The sequence below is a fragment of the Molothrus ater genome, chromosome 3 (genome assembly GCF_012460135.2).
Source record: "Molothrus ater isolate BHLD 08-10-18 breed brown headed cowbird chromosome 3, BPBGC_Mater_1.1, whole genome shotgun sequence".
NCBI lineage: Eukaryota > Metazoa > Chordata > Aves > Passeriformes > Icteridae > Molothrus > Molothrus ater.
Genome location: NC_050480.2, coordinates 110,736,100 through 110,757,201, shown reverse-complemented (window position 1 = coordinate 110,757,201; position 21,102 = coordinate 110,736,100).

Sequence of the window (21,102 nt, the reverse complement as noted above, 5' to 3'; positions counted from 1 at the left end):
AGAGAGCTTTTCCAACCTAAACAATTCTGTGATTCTATTGATGTCAATAAACATGAGGGTATCTCTGCTTTCTCATTGGAAATTATGGTTTCTTTTCCAGATTTATTTGGACCCTTGTGAATCCCAAGTCTTAAGATTTTTTAATTTTAATTTTATGTTTTACCACTTTTTTTTTTAACTTGCTGAATTCAGTGGTCAAAGAAAACGTGCTAGGAGGGAAATACAAGTGATGACTGAGGAGGATCCCTCTGCTGAAATTTCTGCAGTGACTTCACATTGCAAAGACACAAAAATCATTCAAATACATGGGCTCAAACACACCAAACCCAGCCCTGGATCATCTGGTACAGAACATCTGAAGGGATTGTTAACAACAGTCCTAATTCTACAATTCTGAAATTCCTCCAGAGTTGGTGAGAAGGAATTTTTGCAACACCAGAACCACTGGGAGGTCAGAGCTACTGCCAGAGATGTGCTGCATTCCTCAAATTGTGGGGTTTTTTTAGGAACAACCAAGTGGAAAACCCAAACTGTGAGTTTTTGGCCCCTTTCCTCACTTGCTGTAGAGATCTTGGCTCTGTGTTTCTCTTCACCTTTCCCAGTATCCATTCCCCATCCAAGACCAGCAGAGGTGCCTGGAAATTGGGTTTACTCTGGAAATTGGCTTTACTCCATGTATTTGCTGGAGGACAGGGAGATGGGATCTGCCCTGTGGCCAGTGAGGGTTAATCCCCCTTTCAGGAGCTTCCTGAGCACCTTCTGGTCATCCCTGGGTGGTCTCTCCATGCTCCTTTTAAGGTCCCTCAATTCCATTTTCCCCTTTCACCAGCCCCTGCACTACATTGCATCATGTTTCCTCACAATTCTTGGGTTTCTCCAACCTGTGGCCCTTTTTCCCCCTTCTAAATGAGGAAGATGCTGGAGAGAGTTTGAGACCTTGTCCCCATCCTTCCCTCTCATTCCCCAGCCATGGCCACGACACTCCTGCCAGGATCTCCAATGAACACTGATTTTTTGAGTGACCCAGGGGATTTGCTGTGAGGCTCAGTGGGGGACAGGGACAGCCAGAGGGGTGCTGCTCCAACCATGCCTTTGTCACCCAGCACTGCCTGAATTCCCTGCGGGAAACAGAGGGGGAAACTCCAACTCTTTAATACTTCCACTGTGAAATTTGGGGAAAAGAACAGCGGGACATGATGCCAACAAGTCTTTGTGGCTTGGGGAACTTGTCCTAATGCTTTAAATGGGATCATGAGCACACAACAGATTATATCTCATTTTTTTCTTTGTTTTATTTATTATGAGGAGGGGATGGCAATGGGGTCAGACAGCTGGCAATCTGCTCCCAGAGCCATTGTGGTGCCTCCTCTTCCCCAGGTGCTCCCTCTTCAGCTCCTATTTCCCCTTCCAGCTGGTTGGGATGCAGCAGGAGTACTTGCAGTCAGCAGAGGTGTATTTCAAATCCACCACACGACACTTTGGGGAGCAGTACCCCACAGGAGCACAGGTCTTCCTGAACTTCCCATAGCCTGGAAGGGGAGAGGGAGAGTTGTTCCTCATTTCTGTTCCCCATTTCCCCATCTCCCCGTTTCCAAATTTCCCCACCTCTGTTCCCCATTTCCCCATCTGTGTTCCCCATTTCCCCATCTCTGTTCCCCCTTTTCCCATCTCTGCCCCCAATTTCCCCATTTTCCCATCTCTGTTCCCCATTTCCCCATTTCCCAATTTCCTCATCCCTGTTCCCCATTTCCACATCTGTATTCCCCATGTTCCTGTTTCCCCATTTCCCCATTTTCCCATCTCTGTTCCCCATTTCCCCATCTCTGTTCCCCATTTCCCCATGTCCCCATCCCTGTTCCCCGTTTCCATGCCTTCTCACCCCCTCCCAGTCACAGTGGGCAGCAGGATCAGACCCTGTCCATAGGGAAGTCCTGCTCCATCCCCCACATGTCCAACATTCCAAGCCCCACCCCAAAGCTGGAAGGGACCTTGCAGGGCCCAGAGCAGCTCCTTGTGCACCTCCCTCCCTTCTGGTGGCCACTGGATGACCCTGGTGCACTTTGTGACAGATGGGAGAGCATCCCAAAACACCCCAAAACCAAAACTCATGAAGATGTTCTTCAGGGCAAGGCTTCACCAAGGGCCAGGCACCAGGGTGAGAAGCTGCTGGCCTGAAATAGCTGGGAAATGATGTCCAAAGTGAAGGAATATTGGAATGGGAACCTTCCTGAGCCCCAAATCTGCCTTTCAGTCAGTGAAGGGGGAGGTGAGGAGCAGAGCAGAAGGGATGTGTGAGCACTGCACAGCACTAATGTCAGGAGCTTGACCCTGAAGGTATTGCCAGAAGTGGCCTGGCACAAAAGGTGGCATCAAGCAGAGGAAAGTTCCAGAAGGCTGGAGTCTCTGAAAAGGACATCCAGCACTCACTTGGTGCTTCATGGTTAAAACAATTACACCAGGGCCCAGCTCACCTTAACTTAGGTGTAAAGACATCCAAAACATCCCAAATGTGCCTCTTAGAGTACGTTAAAGTGATTTTTTTTTCTTTTTTTGGTAAAATTTTAGATTTTTATACAAATCTAATTTTTAATTAGATTTTAATAATAGTTTTAATAATTATTTTTAATAATTAACTATTAATTAAACAATTAATTATTAATGATAGTTTTAATAATTAAGTTTTAATAATTAATTTAGTAATAGTTTTAATAATAATTTTAATAATAATAATTTTTAATAATAAAATCTGACAATTTTTTAGATTTTTATACAAATCTATTTGTATAAAAATAGATCCCCACATAAGACAAGCTGGGGTGGCCAAATCGTGTCACAGAACCACAGAACCCTGAAATCACAGAATCACAAAATCATAGTCATGAAATCACAGAATCATGAAATCATGAAATCACAGAATGATGAAATCCCAGAATCATGAAATCACAGAGCCATCAGATGGGGCTGGTTGGGCCATCCTTGGGTTGGTGGGAGACACAGATGCGCACCCAAAGGATTTGGGACATTTATGAGAGCATCAAAGCCTCAGCTCTAAAGCCAGCAGGGCCCGAGTTTTCTCCAGCTGCTGCAGCCCAGGCTGACCCTCCTCATCCCACTTTTCCCCTTTATCCAGCCCACAATTCCCCCTCTTACCTGGGGCAGCCAGGGAGAGCAGGAGGAAGGCAGCAAGGACGAGGCAGAGGAACCTCATGGCTGGAGAGGAGCTGGATCTCAGCGAGGCTGGAGCAGGAGCTGGGTGCTGTGAGTGCCACTGCTGAGCATCCTCTCCTTTATAGGGCAGAGAGGAGGGTCTGGGGGAGGTCCTGCTGCTCATGGCATGGCCAGCAGCCCCTCCACCCTGCTGGCAAAGCCCTGCTGTCCCCAGAGCTGGGATCAGCCCCCGATTCAAAGGGAAAACCGCGGAGTGTGACAGGAGCGGCCGGGGAGCAGATGGAACAGATGTCCTGGGGCAGAGGGACCTCTCAGGGAACAAGATCAGTATCACAGGCCTTTCCCAACCTTTGGCAGGGATGCAGCAGGGCTGGGATGTGGCCAGGATGCACTGACAGCTCTGCCTCTGCTGTCTGGAGCTGTCCCCACATGCTGAGAGGAGCTGGTGTCCGTGTGTCACCCTCTTGCACACCCCTCTGGTAAATTCAGCAAACACCTCATTCCCTACAGCCTGACCTGTTGGCCCCTCTCACCCCTCTGAAGGGAGGAGTCCTGGAGCTGAGAGCCTTTTCCCAGGAAGATTTGACCACTTAAAGGCACTTGGATCAGCCCCTCTCCCTCACAAACCCTCCAGACAGCTCTGGGGGCTGAAGTGTGTTCAGTTTTGGGGTGGACATGGCCTGATCCAGGCTGTCAGGGGTGCTCTGATGCCAACAGAAGATTGTTCAGAGCAGGGAAATGAGAACTGACTGCAAGGAGTCTGGAGGCAGAAGGGTCTCAGCACTGAGTGGCAGCTTCAGCAGATGGCAAACGAGACTGGCTCAGTGATGGCAAACTGATTTTCACCTTCCGGGAATGAGACATTCCCAAAGAGCACTCAGGAAAAAAAGCCAAAAAAAACAACAAAAAACAGTGCCAAGAGTGCTTGGGTTTGCTGGAATGGGTGCTGATAGAAATTGGGGTGGTTTTGTGATAGTTTTGAGGGTGCTTCATGCTGCAAACTGTGCTGGTGTCCCTCTCTCTGCACATATGGAACAAAAAAAGAGGTACAAAGGATGGCAGGGAGGATGGTGAGAGCTGGAGACTTATTCCCAAGACAGTAATTAGAGTGGGAACTTCCACTGTAGAGGGAGAGGAGTATGTGGGAATGTGTGACAGCACTGTCAAAAAAGTGTCCTGAAAAAGAGAGAACTCTGTTTTTCCCTTCCCATAGCCAGGGAAGCAGGTGACACACAGGAATTTGATGCACTGAACAAAGGAATTGTTCTTTCCCACTGCCCACAGTGGTGCAACTCAGTGTGCAACTGACAGCATGAGAGGAAACAGCCTCAAGCTGCACCAGGGGAGGTTTAGATTGGGTATTGAGAAAGATTTGTTCACTAAAATGGTGCCCAGGGCAGTGATGGAGTCCCCATCCCTGGAGGGATTGAAAAGTTGTGTGCATGTGGCACTTGGGGACATGGGTCAGTGGTGGCCTTGGCAGTGCTGGGGAATGGTTGGACTCAAAGACCTCAGAGGGCTTTTCCAACCTCAATGATTCCATGGCTGCCATGGATATTGTGGAACAGGGAGCTGTAAATGTCTTCAGAGGGTGACTGGGCAGCCAATCTGACTCTGAGCAGCTGGGCAGGCTGGGCCAGGTGATCTCCAGAGCTCCCTCCCACTCTGAGCTCCTCTGTGCTTCCATGAAATCCATGAAATCCCCTGAGGGGCATTCAGCACAATAATATTCATCCAACCCAGAGATCAGACTGCTGAAACTGGGTGGGGTTTCCAGTGTAATGCTGCTCTCTGTGGCTGTGCAGCTTCAGCTCTTTGTCACTGTCACACTGAGGACACCTGGCTGGACGGGGACCTGCTACACAGACAGCAACAGAGCTGGGGAAGGGGCTGGAGCACCAGGAGGGGCTGAGGGAGCTGGGAAAGGGGCTCAGCCTGGAGAAAAGGAGGCTCAGGAGGGACCTTGTGGCTCTGCACAACTCCCTGACAGGAGGGGACAGCCAGGGGGGTCGGGCTCTGCTCCCAAGGAACAGGGACAGGACAAGGGGAAATGGCCTCAAGCTGCTTCAGGAGAGGTTTCTGTTGGACATTGGGACCAATTCCTTCATGGAAAGGGTTGTTCAGCCCTGGCACAGCTGCCCAGGGCAGTGGAGGAGTCCCCATACCCAGAGGAATTTAAAATCCATGTGGATGTGGCACTTGGGGACATGGATCCGTGGTGGCCTTGGCAGTGCTGGGAGATGCTTGGACTTGATCTTAGTTAGAGATCTTTTCCAAACCTAGATGATTCTATGACTCTGTGACTCCATGGCATGGTTTGTATCCTTCTGTTACAGTTTCTTAACAAATCAACTGTCCTGGCACAGGAGCTGCCTCTCCCTGTTGATAAATTTTTATCACAACCCTGGCCAGTTTTTTTTCCCAAGGCTGCTTTACACATTTGCAAACACAATTCCCACTGCACCTCCTGTGTCTCCATGAGACAGACCTGATTTCCAATGGGACTGGGACCTGGCCATCCTGCTTGGAGGGGAAGAGATTTAATATTGTGGATGTCAGCAGGGTGTGACCACTGACATCAGGGCCAGGGAATGGGGCATGGAACTGCTGCAACCATGGAAATAGTGTGTGCTATCAAAAATGCATGGAACCACAGTGTCCAAGCAATGCCACAAAGGTGCTCCAAGGGCTGGAGCCCCTCTGCTCTAGAGCCAGGCTGGGAGAGCTGGGGGTGTTCCCCTGGAGAAGAGAAGGATCCAGGGAGAGCTCAGAGCCCCTTCCAGGGCCTAAAGGGGCTCCAGAAGAGCTGGAGAGGGACTGGGGACAAGGGATGGAGGGACAGGACACAGGGAATGACTTAAACTGAAAGAAAGTAGGTTTAGATTAGAGATTAGGAAGGAATTCCTGGCTGTGAGGGTGGTGAGGCCCTGGCACAGGGTGCCCAGAGAAGCTGTGGCTGCCCCTGGATCCCTGGAAGTGTCCAAGGCCAGGCTGAACAGGGCTTGGAGCACCCTGGGATGGTGGAAGGTGTCCCATGTCAGGGGGTAGGAACAGGATGAGCTTTAAGGTCCTTCCAACCCAAACCATTCTGGGATTCAGTGATCACAATCTCAGTTCTTACAGATTTTTGTAATTGATCATTTTCTTGGTCCTGTGACCGTCTCAGCCCTCAGCTCTCTCCAGCTATTCCACCTCCCCTTGAAGCCTGGTCCTCTTGGCAGCAAACAGCACCACCTGGAATTCTAATTCAGAATAATAAATGAATTAACTGACGCGCCTGACATGTGATAAACATGGTGGTTATTTTTATTGAAAGAATAATCAATTCCTGCCTTTTCCAGAAGGGAACAGGATGATGTTCTCCCAGTGTGTGCACCTTGGTGCCCACTGCAGCCCCACATCTTTCCTGCAGAATCCCTGAATTGCCAGATATTGCTTATTCCAGGTTCTTCACCAACTGTTTCTGTATTTTCCAAAAAAGAAAAGCAAATCCCCAGCACCCTCCAGAAGAGAGCAGCTCCTTTCAGCTTATTTGCAAATTCAGAAAGGAGCTTTATTCCATTATGGAGTTTTTTAATGGAGACTTTGGGTAGTTCAGGACTTAGAACAGCCTTGTGAGATGTCCTACCATCACCATAGCAACTGGAAATTTATTAACTCCTGCTCATAAACCATTTTTTCCTTAATTTCCTTTGGGCTGTGATCAATACTGGGAAAAAACAAACAAACAAACAAACAAAAAACAACAAAAAACAAAAAAACAAGCAACCAAACTCAAAATTGAGACAAAACACCCCAAAAAATGAATGTGATGAAGAGAATCATGTTTGGGAGAGGCCCTTGAGGGTCCTCAGTGCCAGAGCACTGGTCAAGGTTGGATGCTCCACAAAACCATTCCCTATCATGGATCTGACACCCCATTGTGTCCATTGTGCCTGTGCCTTGCAGACAGAGCCCAGAGCTTATCAGGAGCCATCCCAGGCTGAATCCCAGCTGCCCTGGGAGCAGCTGTGCTGTGGGCAGCCCCGGCTGGCACCGCTGGAGCCCAAGAGCTGGATCTGGAGAGCAGGACCAGCCCCACGTGCCCATGGAGCACAGCCTGGCTGCCAGGAGCCTTTGTGAGAGGGCCCAGTGGGGCAGGGTGACACTGCCCAGCCTGCAGAGCAAACAACAGCCCTCTGCAGATGGATGGAGTCGTCTCCAGGCACAAAAGTTTCTGGTTTTTGTTGTTTCATCGGCGTCGTTCCGTGCTGCTGGCACAGCAAGAGCTCCCCTGGCCTTGCAGCCATTAGGTTGGATATTAGGGAAAACTCCTTCACTGGAAGGGTGAATGGCACTGGAATGGGCTGCCCAAGGCAGTGGGGGAATCCCCATCCCTGGAAGGGTTCAATAAAACCATCTAAAGGTGGTGCATGGGTCAGTGGTGGCCTCAGCAGTGCTGGGGAATGGTTGGGCTCGATGGCCTCAGAGGGATTTTCCATCCTCAGTGATTCCGTGGTTCTGTTTTCTACACTGTTCTGCTTCTCTCTCATTTTTCTCCATGCCTACCCAGGTAACACAGCAGCTGGAGAGGATGGAGAGACTTGGAAGGACAAAATTAGGAATTGTCACCTCCAGAGTCACCTTACTGGGACACCCTGCAGTGACACATCCTTGAAAACAAACTCCACTGGCCAGAAACTCTCCAGGAAACTGGAGAAAGTCTCTTCCCACCTCACCCCTGTCACTGGATCACACCCCTTTTCTGGATTTCTCTATTCCTTCTCTCTTTTTTATGCCTCCATCCAGCTATTATCCATATCCAATTATTGTAACTACATGTTCATACCCTCTCGTCTTCCTTCTTCATTCTTTCCTTTTTCCTTTTTCTTTCCACTTCATATTTTCTTGTTTTCCATGACCACTGCATGGAAATAACCCTGCTCATTTCTGCTGTTGACCATTTATAACCTTTTAGAAGGAATAATTCCATTTACTGGGATTCTGAAGGAAAATAAATCATTGCACTGATCATTACACTGCTATTGAGCAGTGGTTTTTTTTTTTTCTTCTTGACAAGAAGCTGGGTGGGTTTTTTTAAGATGCAGAGTTTATTTTGTAGATATTGAATGTGTTGTACAAATGTTCAGCAGAGAATCCCTCAGTCTAGTTCTTCATGTCCAAATTCAAACAAACAGCAACAATTGTTGCTTGTGTCGTTTATTCTTTTTCGGATTCATCCTTTCTGGATGCAAAACCAGTAGCTAAAATCTCCTCTGAGTTAAGGCCCAAGGAGCAGGAAGGATGAGTCTGAATCAGCTGAGAAACACCCCAAAAAATCACCACTGCTGGGAGATGCTGAAGCCCTTTGCACCACAGGAGGAAGAGCAGAGCTGGAGAAAATCCAGCACAGGAGAGGAAGGATATTCTGTGTTCCTTCACAAAAAAAAAAAAAAAATTACTGTATTCTGTATTTTTGAATGGGATATGATTTAGCCTTGATGTAATTTGTTGTTTTTTTTTAATCCCAGAAATTCCAGAAGCATTTTGCCCCCGGCAGATCTGTGGCTTTGCACAGATGTTTTCATCGGGCTCATTTCTTTCCCTGGCACACTCAGTGACCTCTGTGGTCCTTGCGTCACTGACAGGAGCTGAACCCTGCACCAGTAAATGAAATATTCTCAAATGTGGCAGCAAAAAATGTCTAGCCCATCCTGCTGATGTAAATCTGGGAATATTTTCCCTCATTTGTCACCTTGCAATTGTGGTGCCCTAGGGACCTCCCTTTCCCACTGCTCTTGGTTTGTTCAATGCAGAAAAGGGAAAGACGAAGGGGTGAATGTCTCAGGCAGGGAAACAGCAAAGGAACTGGGATCTCTTCACTCTCCTCTGGCTCTTCCCAGTTAAAAATTTGAAGTCAAGTCCTGGGCATGTCTCTCAGGTGAGCTCTGTGCTGGGCAGCAGGAAGGTGGCTCAAGCATGGCCTGCTTTGGCCATCCCCATGGGATTAAACCGCTCCCAGCTTCCAAAAACAGTGGCTTTTTACCCAAATACTGCATGTGGTCTTTGGTCTGTGGCCAGTCCAGAACTTGCACTTGGATCTGGTGAACCTGCTGGTTGTCCTGGGGCACAGCAGCTCCTGGGGCTGTGCTGACCCTTTGGGAACACGGCACGGCTTAAACTGGAGTGCGGGCACTCCCAGGGCGGTTCCAGATCACAGCAGCTCCCAGGGTTACAGGAAAAAAGAGGAAGAAAAGGAATCAGAACTCCTGGAGTTCAGAAGTTGTGGAGCTGCATTTGTGGTGAAAATTTTCCCTGGTGAGGAATATCCAGTCATGAGCTGAAAATCTCCAGGCACTGAAGTCATCACCACTTCTATTATTATTATTATTGAATCTCACTTTTAATAATTCAAGTTTCTTTATAGACTCATAGAATAGTTCGGGTTGAAAGGGACCTTTTAGGACATCTACTCCAAGCCCCTGCCATAGGCAGGGACAACTTCCATTATCCCAGGTTGCTCCAAGCCCCATCCAGCCTGGCCTTGGACACTTCCAGGGATTCAGGGGCAGCCACAGCTGCTCTGGGACACCTGAGCCAGGGCCTCACCAGGCTCACAGGGAGCAATTTTTCCTAATTTCCAATCCAAAGCTACTTTCTTTCAGTTTATACCCTCTTGTCCTGTCACTCCAGGATCCTGTAAATCGTCCCTTTCCATATTCCCTGTAGGCTCCCTTCAGACCCCGGGAGGGCACCCAGGTGCTGGGTTTGGTGGTGGACATGTGGGGCTGGGTCAATGCTTGGACTCAATGATCTTAAAGGGCTTTTTTAACCTTAATAATTCTGTGATTCCATTAAAAAAAAAAAATAAAAAAAAAAGCCACAGGACTGCAGCAGCAGCTCTGCATTGTGTCTGATCTTACAGGTAAAGAGATTTCCCAGCCCTGCTGCTGAGCTCCAGCACAGCTGGAGGATTTTCCAGCGCTCGCTGTCTCTGTGTCCTGTTTGATTTCTGGAATGACAAGTCACGGCTCTAAATTTATCCCACTGCCTGAAACAGGGAGTGGAACAAAAGGCATTTCAGCTGGTGGGAGCATCTCTGACTCTGCTGGGCTGCCCTGGCTCTCATCTCTTTGTCACTGGTACTTTGGCCAATTGTTCTTTATTAACTGGGATGATTAATTGGATTCTGGAAGAGAAGATTTTCAGTTCTCTGCATCCAACAGAGAGGACATTTACTCCCACACTGAGAATCCTTTTTTCCCCTCAATAACAATGGTTCATACTTCAAGCTACTCAGGAGACTCAGCCTAACAAATCCTAACTCAGCCTGCTCATATTTGATCTTAAATACTCAGCACAACCTCAGCAGTCACTGCTGAACTGAAAACACCAGAGGGTGACTCCAGATCCATTTAAAACCATTTTTCCAGGTTGTGAGCCCAGGCTGGACAGGGCTCGGAGCAACCTGGAATAGTGGAAGGTGTCCCTGCCCATGGCAGAGGGGTGAAACAAGATGAGCTTAAGGTTCTTTCCAACCCAAGCCATTCTGTGATTCTGTGAAGTTCAAGTCTCCCTGCCCACCTAAAACAAAAGTTTTCTAAGCTCCATCAGGCTGGGGAGGGCTTGGTTTTGAAGATGTATTGATTTATGCTCTTGAAGAGGCAATTCAGCATTCAGCTTTCTCAGGAATGATCTGGCAATTTCCTGAATTGGGTCAGACCCCAAGAACCCAGTTTTGGAGTTGTGAGGAGTTACCCCAACATCTGCAGCTCCCAGGACAGAGAGAACCTGAGCCAAATCTCATGGAATTATAGCAGCCCAAATGATATTTTCAAAGCACTACAGCTTCTAAACAGCAATAAAAAAACATCAGTTCATAAACAATTTGTCACCTCACATTATTCCCATTTCCCTTTCAGAAACAGGTCCTAGAACAATCCTGTTCTTGAATGACAGAATCAGAGAAACATGGAATAGCTTGGGTTGGAAGGATCATCCAGTTCCAACCCCCTTGACATGGGGAAATTATATTAATGCTTCCTTGTGGCCTCCAAAGAAATCACAGTTGTCTCTATTGCAACCTGTAGTCACTGTAAAAATATCTGTTTCATTATCTTTCAACTTAAACTCAAGTGCAGATGAAGATAATTTCATTAATGCCCCTTATTTCACATTCCTGTCCAATGGAAAGCCTTTTTAACTGTGAGAATTGGAAAAACAGAAACTTCCACAAACACTGAAGAGTTGTATCTGCAGCTTAAAAAGAAGCTTAGATTGATGTAAAAATACAATACACAGATATTAAGCAGAAAAATCCTACACTTATATTTCTATAGTTAAATAGAAAACTTCAAAAAATCATAAACTTATATTTTTACTGTTTTATCAGTACAGTTTCTCACTTAAGTAAGTGAGAAACTGCACTGATAAGATGGGAAGGGTTTAAAATGTAGGGTTGAGGTTGTATGGAATAAGCTGAGAGTTTAGAAGTTATAATAGAAGCATCTGTGTGCACATGAGTTAGAAACCCATTAGATAAAAGTATCCCCAGTACAGTAGAAGTAAGTAAAAGTGATAAGTTAAAAAAGCAGAATAAATTCTGTGGCAGCTATTAGTTTAGAACATTATATATTGCCTTGCAACAAAGAAACTTGTGACCACTCTTGAGCTATGGCCGACTGCTTGCTCCTTTAAAATCTCATGGCCTCTGAAAATGATGTTTATCTGAACAATAAATCATTCTTAGCTTGAAAATAGTCCCATCCCTTCATTTCTAGCAGTGACAATGATATCAACAAAGAAATCACAGTTGTCTCTATTGCAAGCAGTCACTGTATAAATATCTGTTTCATTATCTTTCAACTTAAACCCAAGTGCAGGTGAAGATAATTTCATTAATGCCCCTTATTTCACACTCCTGTCCAATGGAAAGCTCTTGTAGCACAGAGGTTTCCCTCCTCTGTCACTAAATTATCTTTTTTTCTATTTTTCTCCCTCCAGGGGTCTCTGAGCCCCCAAAGTCAAATCATATCCAAAGCAAAACTCTCAAAGCCACTCACCTAAAAAATCAGATCATGGCACAACAACACATTAAATATGTATCAGACCCCTGTGCAGTGGCCTGAGTGGTTTCCTCAGAATTCAATGGGTTTTGAATTCATGAAAAGGTTGGAATTTTCCCCCTGAAAATTTGAACAAGCCAAGTACAGAGGTAGATACATAGATCTGATAATATAGATCTGATATATCAGATATGCCACCCTTCATAGCCAGGTCCTGATAAAGGGAAGGTTTTGGGGACTGTTTGTACCTGGGCAATTGTTCTCACTCACTCAGAGTAATTCCAAAGAGCTCTGGCACCAGGCTGTGTACTCTGTGTGCTCCAGGAGCACAGAGACCTGGAGCTTTGTCCCTGGGGAGTGCCTGGAGATTTCCACGGCAAGAGAAGATTTTCATAAAGTGAGGAGGAAAAAAAAAAAAGAAGAAAAAAGACAAAAAGTTTAATGGAAAAATGCTAAATTTAGAATCCCAGAATGGTTTGGGTGGAAAGGGACATTAAAGCTCATCCCATTCCCACCCCCTGCCATGGGCAGGGGCAACTTCCATTATTCCAGGTTGCTCCAAGCCCCATCCAGCCTGGCCTTGGGCACTCCCAGGGATCCAGGGGCAGCCACAGCTTCTCTGGGCACCCTGTGCCAGGGCCTCCCCACCCTCACAGGCAAAGAATTCCTTCCAATAACCCATCCATCCCTGCCCTCTGGCAGTGGGAAGCCATTCCCTGTGTCCTGTCCCTCCATCCCTTGTCCCCAGTCCCTCTCCAGCTCTCCTGGAGCTCCTTTAGCCCCTGGAAGGGGCTCTGAGCTCTCTCTGGATCCTTCTCCTCTCCAGGTGTCCAGCTCTCACCCACCAGCACCCCAATCCCTTTTCCTCAGGAGAATTACATGGTGTCCCCTGATTTCTGATGACAAAATGGAAAAGCCTCTCCAGAAACTCGTTATTCCCCAGAGGGGAAAAAAAAAAGAAAAAAACAAAAGAAAATCAGCTAAAAATAATTAATGATGGAATCTCAGCCCCGAGGAACACTCGTGCACGAGGTGTGGGGTCCATCTGTCTGTCTGCCTCATCCTGCCAGCCTCCTTCCCCCTGCAGTCTCACTTCAGAGCTGCCCACTCACTCTCTGCTTGCCAAATCCTCAGTGTGGCTTTGCTGTGGAGTTGGGAATTCTGGCTGGGAAGCTCTCCCACAGCTGCAGCTCCCTCCTCCCAGCTGCCAGGAGGGTGGGCCCTGCTGGTGGGGTTGGGTGAGGAATTGTGGATGGCAGCTCCCAGGACACGCTGTGAGCTCAGACATCCCGGTGGATGTAATGTGGAAAACAACACCTAAACCAGCTCCAGCTGGGTTTCCTGCTATTTTAGCAAATTTCCTACAAGCAGGATGGTTTCTCTGCTTCTCCATGGAAGAGTTTTTCTCTCTGCCTCTTCCTCCTGCAGCCCCTTGGCTGGATCCACACCAGTGAGTGAAGCAATGCCAGGACCAGGCTCAGACATAAAATTTCCCCCAGCCCCTGGCAGATTTTGGCTCAGGAGTCAGCACAGACACCAATCCCCAGCCAGCTGCCTCACTGTGGATCCCTTTTTGGGGCAGCCAGGAGATCTCAGTGTCCTGTCTGTGGCTTGGCCCTTCCAGCTGGCCTTGGATTTATCCCTGTGGATGTGGGCACTGCACTCACAGATGATTCTCAGCAGCCACAAACCTCCCCTGCCTTGTGCTTGCTGCTCTTCCTGGGAAAACATCAGAGGCTGAAGTGGCTGGGAGCTGGGATAATGGGATCACAGTCTGTTTCAGGAATGGAAACAAGCACAAGAAAGCACTTTTTTTAGAGCCCTAAAAAAACACCAGTGCTCATCCAAGAGGCAAATGGTCTGCAGCATATGGAGAGTGATCCTCTGCCATCCTGCAGCCATTTACTCCTTGGATTCCACAGGCAAAACCCTGCTGGTGTCAGTGCACACGTGGTGGAGGAGAACTCACCCTCTGGAAAGCCCAAAACCATGGGAATCACTCCAGATTTGGGACACGTGGCCTCAAGGGTGACTCCAGAGGAACATCTGCTCGCCAGGGTCTGCCCCACACCCTGGGGGTTTTCAGGAACAGGCCCAGACAGTTCATGATCCTGCTCTCCAGGCAGGAGAGGAGGACATGGGAAGAGCCCTGACTCCTGCTGAGGCCAGACAAGCTTTTGGCAGAGCTCTCCAGCCCACATTCCGGGGCAGAGGGAAGCAGATGGCCGGGAATTTAGGGCTCTGGCAGGAGGAATCTCTGGGCCTTTGGCAGAGGGCGCTGATTTAGCTGCATTTCCTTCTGCTTGGACAGTTTCTGTTTGTGCTTCTCCTGCTTGTGGGGTTTCTTAGGAGGCTTTGTCAGAGCAAGGAAAAGCAGCTGGTGCCTGGAGCCACCTCCTTCCAGCAGCTGGAGAGGCCTCCTTGACCCATTATCAGTTATTACGACCCTAAACCATCCTTAGAAATACCTGTACAGCCCAGAGACCACAGAATATTTAGGTTGGGAAAGGCCTCTGAGATCAATGAGTGTTGGAACCCAGGAAATTCCTCTGGCTGCCCTGGAGGACTCGAGACCCTGCCAGGGGGCTCAGAGACCTTGGCACAGAGCCCAAGGCACCTGTGACTTTGATTTTGACCCATGGAGCAAATTACCACCTTTATATGAAGAATTACAAGCCAAGAGAGTTTAACTAGAATAATAGTTTGTCACGGGGTGAAAAATAGATTTTTGGGGTTTTAGAATGGGGGTTTGGGGTCCCAAGATGGAAGAATTTGGGTGTACCCTGTCCTTCTTCTTTCTTCTTCCTGGCCTCCATGTTCTGGGTAATGCTGGCACTTTTGGGTTGGTTTAAGGTAGAAGCTCACTGTCTAACACAGGTGATAGGTATTGGGAAGTTATGGTAAATATTGTACACGTAGTTTTTAGTATAAAAAGATAACACTGCCCCAGGGGCAGGCAGAGTGCCTCTGTCTGGCCTGCTGAACAGACCTCAGCAGGCCAGAGAAAGAATTTTATAAATAAGATACAATAAACAACCTTGAGACTGAGAATTGAAGAGTTCTGACTCCTTCTTTGACAGCTGGGCTGGGAAAAGAGACTTCCTAACGCATCCCGGGGTCACTGTGACCAGCAGAGATTCTGAGGAATGAGTCCAATAGCTCCCCCAGCACTGCCAACGTCCCCATGTCCCCAAGTGCCACACCCACATGGCCTTTAAACCCCTCCAGGGCTGGGGACTCCAACACTGCCCTGTCCCAGGGCTGGACAACCCTTTCCATAGAGAAATTTTCCCTGATATCCAACTGAAACCTCCCCTGGAACAATGCGAGGCTGTTTCCCCTCATCATTTTCACTTGGGAGAAGGGACCAAGCCCCACTCAGCCACCCCCTCCTGTCAGGGAGTTGTGCAGAGCCACAAGGGCCCCCCTGAGCCTCCTTTTCTGCAGGCTGAGCCCCTTCCCAGCTCCCTCAGCCCCTCCTCATCATCCCAGTCGTGCTCCAGAGTCCCTTGCCTCATTCAGGGTGAGCCTGTGTACCCCAGCCTTGAGATTATCCTAAAATTGTTGGCATTCACAGCCCAGACCGTGGGTTGGTGTCACCATTAGGTCAGATGTGACATACACACACGTGATCAGAATCCAAGAAAAAAGTTTTTTTACTCTGCACCTTCTCCAGCTTATATACTCTTAACAAAGCGTGAGCTTAAGTCACTAACTACATCACTAAATAATATAATAATATTATAATGTATATAATAACTATAATAATAACTTATTATAATAATTGGTGCAGAGCAATTAGCATCAATATAATTGGCAAAAGTTTTACAGAAATTTAATAAGGCACATATGCACATCTACTTATGCACATAGCCTAGCTGACAAAAATTTTCATGTATCTTTTCTAATATGTTTCCCTGCTGATGGCCTTGTCTTCTTCCTTGCTACGGATACACTTGAAAATCATCAATTATTTCTTCTATTTTCATCAATTATTTCTTCATCAAATCATCAATTATTTCTTCTATTTTCTCAGCTTTGCTTGCAGGCCAGCTGTCAAGCCCTTCCATGGGTTGGGACCTCTCCCATCTAGGGGGAATGCAGGACAGGATGACACGTTCAGCGCCCAGAGATAAGGCAGCACCCAGAGATAAGGCAGCACCCAGAGATAAGGCTGGCCAGTGGTTTATTGCACAAGAGATGTGCTGGGCTGGGCTGTGCTGTTCCCTCCCAGTGTCCCCTACATCCCCCATTGCTCCTGAGATTGGGACTATGTTTGCTGACTGATATCAGTGCAGAGCTCTGCCAGGCAGTGCCACAACCCCAAATGTTGATTTTACAGGACTGAAACCAAGGCAGGATGGGTCTCCCTGCAGAGTTCAGGGGTTCCTCTGGGAAAGGTGACATCCAAACTCAAATTCTTGAGTACATGATGAGTACATGCATATTGGTGTAGCAGCTGAATTGCTGCTGGTATAGTCCAGGATAAGGAAGCAAAAAGAATCTTTGCATAATATCTACAGATGTTTTATTCAGATGTTCAGGTGCCAGCACCCTCACACAGAGGGGCTGAGTTTGGGTCTGCCAAGGGCCCAGGGGGTGATCCTGGTCTCTGGGCAGTACAAAGGTGAGATCCAGTCAGGGAATAGGGAGGAGAGGCTCAGGGACATAGGAACAGGCACAGGAACAGGGGAAGGAGTAAATGGGGTCTAGCAGCCTTTTGAGGGAAGCTTCTTGTGTCTCCCTAAACCAGGGAATGTCCCCCAGGGTCTCCACAATTCCCTGGTTTTTATATTATTAAGAAATCTTCTCTGAACCCAGCACCCACACCCAGATACTGGAATAAATCACACAAACCTCCCTTTTCTTCATGGTGGAAAAAGCCCATTCTTTATTCCCTTTCCCTTTTATACAGTTTTACAGACCTGTGTCTGAGTCCAATTGGTCAGTAACTTTCTTGCCAATTACTCTATTGGTTATTAACAAGTTGCTATTCTGTATTGATTGCTCACTCAAACCCCATGTGTGTATATGCAGGAAAAGTTGTTTGTGAGAGATAATTTTCATTTTTCTATCTAACAGATAGAAACAGTTAAATAGATACAACAGTATAAAAGCAGTTTATACAGGTGCTGGTTGTTTTTCACCCAGGAATAGATGGTTATGTTAACAAACTGCTCACACCAAGATGAATTTGCAAAGTGCTAGCTTCCCTTAAAAGAAATAACAGAGCAGGCCTGATTTTATGAGGCCTTTCTTTATGATTTTTCTACCTTACTGCAACACATGTACATGTACAAATGAGTACAAACCTCATTTTCCTTACAGCACAAAGCAGGACAGAAAAAGGCAGGCAGTGAATTCCATCTCAGTGCCAGCCACTCCTCTTCTCAGGCACGTTCCTAGTGCACCTCTAAATCCTTTTTCTCTGTGTAATATCTGATATATCCCTGACTTGAGGGCTGTATGTGATGGGTTTTTCTCTGAGCTTGGTGATGATCCCTTCCCACACGTCCCCTGGGGATTGCAGAGCTGTCAGGACCAACACTGGGGTAACAATCAGCCCCTCCACTGCCCAAATTTGCCTTTTCCCTCCTTCACAGAGGCAGCAGAGCTGTTTTCCCCACTGAAACAGCACTGAAATCCTCAGTTTTCCTTTGCAGCCATTCCAGCTGTGGCTTCCCCATCCCTGGTGTCCAAGGCCAGGCTGGACAGGGCTTGGAGCAGCCTGGGATAGTGGGAGGTGTCCCTGCCATGGCAGGGCTGGAATGGGATGAATTTTAAGGCCTCTTCCAATTCAAACTATCAAGATACACCCAGAGACCCCTCCTCTCTCTGATGATGTGGATCAATGCAAACCCCTACAAGAGGAGAATTAATTGCCCTTATTATGAATCGTTGCATCTATCGAGATTAAAATTTATTTTATTAAAATTAATTTACGATATTAAAATGCCATTAATTAGACTTTCAGATCATTCCCAGTCGCTGAAATCACCAGAACTGCCAGCATTAATGGGACACACGGACAATCTCGGGCTGAACTCAGCAGCAGGATAAAAATCCAGGTCACCAAATCCAAACACCTCTGCAATCCTTCCCAGGGACAGCTGCCCAGAACAGGCTGTCACCCACTGGCATCCATCCAGCCAGGCTGATCCCACCGGGCAGGGGCTGAGCAGCCTCGGAGCTGAGGATCCAGGAGCCGCCCGTCCCCTCCAGAGGGAGCCCCAGCAGCGGCTGCATACTCGATTTCCTCGCTTTGGCTTTGCTCTTTGACAGAGATAAAGCAGGTGGAGGCTGAGGAGATGGACCCTGTCTGGGTGAGTGAGTTTTGTGGGATCTGCAGCTCTGGATCACATCCTAGATCCTCTCTACCTTCCAGCAACCCCAATGGCCAATACAGACAGAAGAGCCCATCTTCAAAAAAAATCTGGATTTTTTTTTTTGTCCTGAAGATCTGGAGGGTCCTTCATCTTTTTCCCACTCGTAGAACTTCACTTTTCCTGGTTTGTGGCCAGCCCTTCTCACTCTCACAGATATTTTTGGGGTAAATGCTGATTTCAGCATCACCAGCCTTGAATTTGGTTTGGAATCACGGGATAATTTGGGTTGGAAGGGACCTTAAAGCTCATCCCATTCCACCTCCTGCCATGGGCAGGGACACCTCCCACTCCAAGCCCCATCCAACCTGGCCTTGGACACTTCCAGGGATCCACATTCCTGCTCACACCTCTGCTAATAAATTTAGTGCTAAGGTTTAGGTTTTAGCTTTGCCCCAGCCCTTCCTGACAGGGCTGAACTTTACAGGAATAAACCATGGAAAAGCACTCGAGCTTATGCACCCCTGACCCTGCAGCCTCACCAGAGCTTCCAGGGCCTAAAGGGGCTCCAGCAGAGCTGGAGAAGGACTTGGGACAAGGAATGCAAGGACAGGACACAGGTGTGGTGGTGTTCACAGGGGTCTCAGGCAGAGGGAAGAGACGAGAATGTTGACTCCATGTTTAGAAGGCTAATTTATTATTTTATGATATATATTCTATTAAAACTATACTAAAAGAATAGAAGAAAGGATTTAATCAGAAGGCTAGCAAGGAAAGCAGAGAGAATGGAATGATAACCAAAGCTCCTCTCAGAGAGTCTGAGCCAGCTGACTGTGATTGGCCATTAATTAGAAACAACCAACATGGACCAAAGATGCACCTGTTGCATTCCACAGCAGCATATAATCATTGTTTACATTTTGCTCCTGAGGCCTCTCAGTTTCTCAGGAGAAAAATCCTAGCAAAGGGATTTTCCAGAAAATATCATGGCTACACACAGGGAATGGCTTCCCACTGCCAGAGGGCAAGGATGGATGGGATATTGGGAAGGAATTGTTCCCTGTGAGGGTGGGCAGACCCTGGCACAGGGTGTCCAGAGGAACTGTGGCTGCCCCTGGATCCCTGGCAGTGTCCAAGGCCAGGCTGGATGGGGCTTGGAGCAGCCTGGGATAGTGGAAGTTGTCCCTGCCATGTAAGGGGGTGGCACTGGATGATCCTTGAGGTCTCTTCCCACCCAAACCATTCCATGATTTCATGGTGGAAACACAAACCCAGTGCAGGAGGGGCTCTGCAGCCACAGCTGGGTGGCTTTGGAGAGAGCCTGAAGGGCATTTCAGAAAACACCACGTGTGGTGTGGCCAGGCTGAATTTTTGGCCTTTTCCCCATTTTTTGCAGGAGTGGGATGGCTCTGGGCAGGGGCAGCAGGGACCTGGCCGTGTGTGCCCAATTCCCGCGGGTTTGTGCCCAAACCGCGGCTGCCGATGGCCTCGGAGGGGACCGATCGAGCCCTGCCCCCGGCTCCGGCATCCTCCTGCTCCTGCTCCATTCCCTATCCCTGTCTGTTCCCTTCCTGCTCCATTCCCATTCCCCCTCCATTCCCGATTCCTGCCTGTTCCCTTCTCGCTGCATTCCCAATCCCTGCCAGGTCCATTCCCCCTCCATTCCCAATCCCTGCTCATTCCCTTCCCAATCCTGGCCCGCTCCACTCTCTCTCTCTGCTGGCTCCATTCCCATTCCCAACCCTTCCTGCTCCATTACCTCTCTCTGCCTGCTCCATTCTCTCTCTATTCCCATTCCCTAACCAATCCATTCCCTCCCTATTCCCATTCCTTCTCTCTGCCTGCTCCATTCCCAATCCCGGCCGCTCCCATTCCTGTTCCCATTCCCGCTCCATTCCCAATCCCTGCCTGTTCCCTTTTCTATTCGCACTCCATTCCCAATCCCTGCCTGCTCCTGTTCCCATTCCCAATCCCTGCCTGTTCCTTTTCTATTCCCTCTCCTTTCCCAATCCCTGCCTGTTCCCATTTCTGCTCCATTCCCAATCCCTGCCTGCTCCCATTCCCATTCCCACTCTATTCCCAATCCCTGCCTGCTCCCGTTCCCATTCCCACTCTATTCCCAATCCCTGCCTGTTCCCATTCCGACTCCATTCCCAATCCCAGCCGCTCCTATTCCCACTCCATTCCGACTACATTCCCAATCCCTGCCTGCTTCCGTTCCCATTCCCACTCCATTCCCAATGCCCGCCTGTTCTCGTTCCCGTTCCTGCTCCATTCCCAATCCCTGCCTGCGCCCATTCCCATTCCTGCTCCATTCCCAATCCCTGCCTGCGCCCGTTCCCATTCCTGCTCCGTTCCCATTCCTGCTCCATTCCCATTTCCGCTCCATTCCCAATCCCTGCCCGTTCCCGTTCCCTTTCCCATTCCCGCCCCCTCCCATTGGCCCCTCCCCCGGCCCCGCCCTCTCCCCGCCCATCCCCGTAATTCCCGCGGAACCCTTGTGCCGGGGCCGCGCCGCGCGCCCGGACCCTTTCCGCGCACGCCGTCTCCGTGAGGATCCCGAGCGC